Source organism: Apteryx rowi, unplaced genomic scaffold (assembly GCF_003343035.1).
Source record: "Apteryx rowi isolate R43461 unplaced genomic scaffold, aptRow1 scaffold_270, whole genome shotgun sequence".
In the NCBI taxonomy this organism is placed as follows: domain Eukaryota; kingdom Metazoa; phylum Chordata; class Aves; order Apterygiformes; family Apterygidae; genus Apteryx; species Apteryx rowi.
This window is the reverse complement of record NW_020449086.1, coordinates 577,698-583,697: the sequence shown is the minus strand read 5'-3', so window position 1 is coordinate 583,697 and position 6,000 is coordinate 577,698. Positions and strand designations below refer to the sequence as shown.

Below are 6,000 nucleotides of genomic sequence, written 5' to 3'. Positions count from 1 at the left end.
TGCAAATCTTGGCTCAGTTCAGTGAAGTGTCATGGACCCTCTTTCATTAAACAGGTCTTTTTACATAAGGATTTTTAATCTTCTAGTCTTACTACAAGGTTTTGCAGTTCAGTTCTCCTTTGAGCTGTCTGAAAATGTTGCCTGAACCTTAACGACATTCACTGATGACTACATCTGCCTTCCACTTAAAATTAGCCACTGATTTTGTATACCTGGAATTTTAGTTTCTTTTATATAATGTGCTAATATTGACATTTCATGTTAGCTTAGTTTTATGAAATTATTGTGTGTATATCTACCTTTAAAGACTACAACCCAAGTATTTTTTTTTCTTCTCTGTTTTGTGTTCAGGGCTAGCATTAGAAACCTGTACCTGCAGCAGGCCAGATTCAAATATCAGCTATGGCAACCCATGCATGAAGCTGACCTCTTTGAACCGTTTCCTGTAGACGAGATATAGCCCATGCTGTGGTGAGTCAACAATGGATTGTTTTATTAAGTCACATTTCTTTGCAATAAAATAGTGCTTAATGCCAAAGTGCATGCTGATTTAAAAAAAAAAAAAAAAAAAAACTTTAAAACTGCATCTTCTAGTCTTTCTAAGTTCTCATGAACATAATGCTTTCTTGTTATAAATGAATGCTTGAAATGTATCATTTCTGGGTTGTACATGCAATTATTAGATGAGACATACTGGGAGAATGGTTTTGGCTGAGGTGTGAAGATAGCAAAGTAATTAAAAAWTTACATATGCAGTGTTCTGGACTTGATATATCCACTAGTTTGTACCATTGTTCATAACTGTTGTTTTCTATCTTCTGCATTTTGGGGAGGGGGCAGGAAGGTAATTTGAATGACTGAGAAAGTGTATGAGGAATCCTGACAGGACTTATTGACATAAATCTCTTTATTCTCCTTATTCTTGGGCAGGAGAATAAACTGTGAGAATAGTGACAAAAAGCAAGTAACATCTAACAGATCCTGTGGCTTTAAGCATCTCTAAGTCTGCTAATAATTTTGATGAAGGTTTCATATGTAATATGTCATTCTGATCCTGATAATTTCTTTAAGTTAGATGATTTTTGGTTTACCTTTGGGATAGGAGCAACTGTCTTCAGATGTCTCATGTAATCTTATAATAGATATATTTTGAAGTCTTGTAACTCTAAGGTAACCAAATTTCTGTTCAAGCTTATGCTTATTGTTTCCCTAACACTASCTAGGTTTTTGCTAGCTCCAGTAACTGTACCAGTAACTGTCCAGTAAACTGAAAGCCATAAGCTTTGCAAAGAAGCCACAGACGCGAGTTGATCTGTAGACTTCATGCAGAGCTTGTGTAATTTGACTTTTACCAGTGGTCAGTGTCAAGCCTTATTCCTGGAGYTATTACATAAATAGGGTGTAGATCAAAGTGCCTAAAATGTATGTGTTTCCACTGTTTCAGTAGGAGATGCAGCTCTCATATTATTTGTTGTTCAGGCAGAGATTGAAACGTGATATGTGCTCAAATGATGAGCAATAGTGGTACGTGGCTAGTAGAACAATAATGGAATTAGTGCTCTGATAGCACGGTGTCTTCATCCTTAGTAGAGCTTCTGAAAAAGAATTTGAACAGGCATCAATTAAATCAATTGAATTTTGATTTGGAGTGAAATGAGAGAGATAGAGTAGCAAAAAGCAGTGCCTAGGAGTCCATCAACAGATTTTTGTGTGCTSTTGAAACCAAGGGGTTTCCCAGAGAGGGAAACTATTTGTTGGACATGAATAGTAATTTGTGACAGGATTAGTCCCAGTCTTGATGTTCACRTCCCTGACTTGTGGACATCCAGTGAGACTAAGGCATTTATGTAGAACTTAAAAACATAGTAGTAATACTGTTGAAGTTCTTACGGATTTTAAGGTCTGTGATGTTTGTCCTAGGCAGTTCTTTTTACCAAGACAGCCTTCATCTTGGTTCGATATGTAGATTCTAAAATCTCTGAAAGGTAGCCTTTTTATTTAAATGGGTCTGGCTCAGTCCTGAGTTCATGATGAAGCCCAAAACCATACCCCCCCCCTTTTTTTTTTAATTTTTCTATAGAAATTTCTGTGTTTAGCAATGTATAGGTAATGTGCTGTTTGGAGCTAACCAGGGTGTATATAAGCTGGTAACAGGGAAATATTTATGACTGGATAGTTGATAGTGCTGTGCAGTATTATATCACAAATCAAGGTTTTTGTTAGCTCGTTTGTGATGAACAGTATTTAACCAGAAGTTGCATGGAATCCTTGTAGTATTGTAAAACATTTTAATATGATTAGTCCCTGGTCATGGTAGTTCAGTTCCTCTGAGCATTAACATTTTTTAGATTATTCTATTTGTAGAAACTATTTTTTTTTTGAAGAAGCTGGGTGATAATCCCTGGGCATAATCCCTACTTTTACAAAATTTACATTTAGTAGTATATGCGATGCTAATTGCTGATTTTGTCATTTTGGAATACAATGGTACTGCTGTCCACAAGCAATGTGACTTGATTGTTTGTCCCGCAGGTCACCAAGATGTCTTTGTCTTAATGTTGTAGCTGCTGATATGGTGCATGATATTTGAAGCATACACCAAAGGCTCTGTTCAGTGTATATTTTCCCTGCAAATTAAATGCTCATTCAAGTCACCTCATTCAGCTTCATTCATCCCARTTTAGTTGCATTTCAGGAGAGGTAATCAGCACAAATGGACAGCAGAGTTTCAGAAACAGTATGTGATAGTAACCAAAAGAACTAATGTTCTTTTCCTAAGAGATGTTGTAGGTAGAGAGTTGCCTGAGGAAGTTCAGCTCTTAAAATGATGTCATTTGGGAGGAAACTTTCTCAAGCAACTCTACTTATGATGTATTTAAGTAAATTTCAGAAGTCAAGTTCTTGCTCTGAAGAAGCTACAGTTCAAAAAAGAGGCTACAGTTTTGCAAACATGTGTGAAGCAAATACATCTTGAAATGTGGCATCTTGATATGCAAGTGCTTATGCTATCCTTGCAATTTTTTTCCAGTTAATATTGACCRTTTAGTATTCTCTTTCTTATTGACCAAAAGTATTCTCTTTCTATACTGTACAATAAATGGTCTATATGGCAGGACAGAAACTTCTGAAAATGGTCAGGAAAAAGTAGTGGTTAGAGAACAAAAATATTTACCAGTATTCATCACAATAAAGGGTAGTTAATGAAAAAACTTAGGAAATTTCATTTAACATGAAAATAGTGCTGTGAGTAATTGGAGTTTTGCCAAGCTGAATAAGTCATTTTGGTAGAAATCAAGTGAAAGAGAAGAAGCTAGGTTTCAAATAGCTATACGAATGAACACGCTACGTGGGATACACTAATTGTAGATATGTAAACACTTAAACTTTGAGAATCTTTTTTATCCATAGAAAGTCTTGGCTTGGTATCTTGCAGTTAGTTACASGTTTTTATAAAATATTTCATTAGTCTTGCTCTTAGATTAATCTCTGTGTAAACACTAAGTACACAGTGAAATTCTGAACTCCGTCTAACCAATGTAAATGTTAAATAGTTCTAGTGGCGTTAATACAGTTRTATGAGAGCTATATCAGAGTAAAACAGAACAGAATTTTCTCTGAGAAACCTGTGTTCTGTCCCATGCATTCTTTAATTGGAAAAGCCAGTGTATATTAATTTCACTGTCTATGGTATTGTTTTATATAGAACTGATATCTAAAGTATTACTTACAATATATCTGTAATAAGTTCTTATCCATTACTGATGAGGGATATGTAATGAGCAACATCTTTCTCTTGTGAGAACTCATTTTCTTAGCATATTTCCAAAAGCAGTTTATGCTCTGTTCTAGTACATATTTGTCAGTTTGTTCAGAAATGACCTGTAATTTCTAACACTTCAATTTTTCGACTTCCTTACCCCATACTCTTTGAGGAAGCTGGATTTTTTTCAGAAAGCGCTGGGAATCTTGACTTTGAAATACAGACTTTTTAGCGAAACCACACAATCACCTTTTACTTTAATAAACTTAATCAGAAATTCCCTTGAAAGGGAACTGCCCTGCCTTTGCATATATGTTGATTTTTGTTGTTTTTTTGAGTGTGTTTTTCTTGTCTCATTAAAAAATTGTTTTGCATGATGATTTCTTTCCCTTTAGAAGGCAGATAGTGTTCTTTTTTTATGCTATTACTTCTCGTTCTGATTCATATCCCTTCATCCTCCACCCTCAGTTTGTCTTTTGATATTACTGATCCCTGCAGCATGTAAGATTAGTATTTTAATTAAATGATATTGAAGTGCAGTGTTGTCAACTCTTTCAGTATTTGGGTTTTTTAACGCCCTGGGCTCAGTGTCATATACATATGAGAAACTATGAGCTTTCTTTTTAATAAAAAGTAGGCTGAAGAAAATGAAGCTTGAATATGTGAAACCTTGAGGTTTCTAAACTAAACCCTCCCCCCAAGGTTACTCCCTAGTGGTACCTCAGAATTTTGGGGGCATATGACATAATTTTTAGATATTTGGGGCTGACAGGATTAAAATGCCTTTTAGAGCTGGTTGAAAAATGGAGATTTGCTACCTTCTGAATGCCCTTCAAGAGATGGACCTGCCTATCTTCTGTATCTATGTTTGCATTGCTAACAGTATCCTAGTGCCAGGTGTGAGATATGAACATATCTGGTGATATTTGCACCTCCACTGTATTTTTTGAGTTGCTGATGGAAAAAATAGCACTATTCCACCTAGCAGGCAAGTTCAGTATTTTGCAGGCTCCCATCCCAATCTTACAGAGGAAAAATCCAAGATTATTGCTGTAAAATAACCTGGGAGCTGGGTGTTAYACAAATACCCTCTGAAGATCTGAACCATTGAGTAGTTTTTCTGTGATTCATAGAAATTGTCTTAAAATAATTTGAAGAGCCTGCAGAAGGTCATCATTTCAGAATTAGGGTGGAATACAAAGCTTCAAGAATAAACGGAAATGTCAGATCAATAACAAAAAGCCCTGATAATGGTGCCAGCAGAACAGTGGGAAAGAGACRGAGACAGCAATAAATTCATCTTTGTTTATGGCTATGGCATACGTACCAATATTACATAAAGTGGTATGAAGTATTTTGTAACCACATGAGGAAATTTTGTGCCTGCTTCCTCCCCTTGACTTGTCTGTGTGGTATGTTGACTCTGTGCCTATTTGTTTTGTTCTGTTGTTACCAAAACAGCCTTTTCATTGCAGAGCCCATGAGCAGGAGCAAAAACCTGCATATGCCATATAATATCATCAGCTTTTCTTCTGCTCGCCTTCTCTCTCTTGTTGTCTATATAAGAAAGAATTGGGAGCATCGACTGGAAGTGAAGAGTTTAGCTCTTGTAGAGAAACATCCAGAGTACTGGTAGCATCAGCTATATCATAATCATGTTCACTACACTAGAGTGGGATCAAGTTGGCTCAGGGCAGAAGTATGTTAACTGCTGAACAGACATCAGACTAGATGCTTTAAGCTCCTGGACTGGTGATTTCCTAATTATAAAAAGGAATAATATGGGTAAGAGATATATAAACAGGGTAATCGGTGCAGTACAGCAAGTATCATGTTAATGCCACGATTCTTCTCTCCAACTGTTGTGTGGTGGAGTTTGGGGGGCAAACAAGTTGAATGAAAGAGCAAAGGTAGGTATGCACGATGGAGGACTAGCCAGAAGGCTGAAGTTATTTGGAGTTTATATAAACTCATTGAACATCTACGGCTCATCTACAATCCCTGACGTGTCCTTGTGGCTTTAGACATAAACTGCTATACAGTAAGAGACTGTCAAGAAGAGGGCGAAGGTTGCAGGCATTGCACACCAATTGTGCATTCTTTGCATGCTCTTAATTCCTGATGAAATTAATAAGGCAAACTCACCTGTGCTGAGTTTGTGGAGGAGTAATTATTATATAGACATTCTTGAGCTGCTGGATGTTGAATAGTCTAGCTTTGTTTTATATGTCAGAATTGTT

At 36.3% G+C, this 6,000-nt stretch overlaps 1 protein-coding gene across 1 annotated transcript in view; it reads left to right on the top strand.

The window, feature by feature from the left end:
• Positions 1–411: 411 nt before the first annotated feature.
• The window catches only part of MAPK10 (mitogen-activated protein kinase 10), a 188,080-nt gene continuing 182,491 nt past the window's right edge, over positions 412–6,000 (top strand). The window contains exon 1 of the mRNA XM_026068457.1: positions 412–471. The gene's annotated coding sequence lies outside the window, so the exon portion shown is untranslated. The remainder of the gene's footprint in view (positions 472–6,000) is intronic.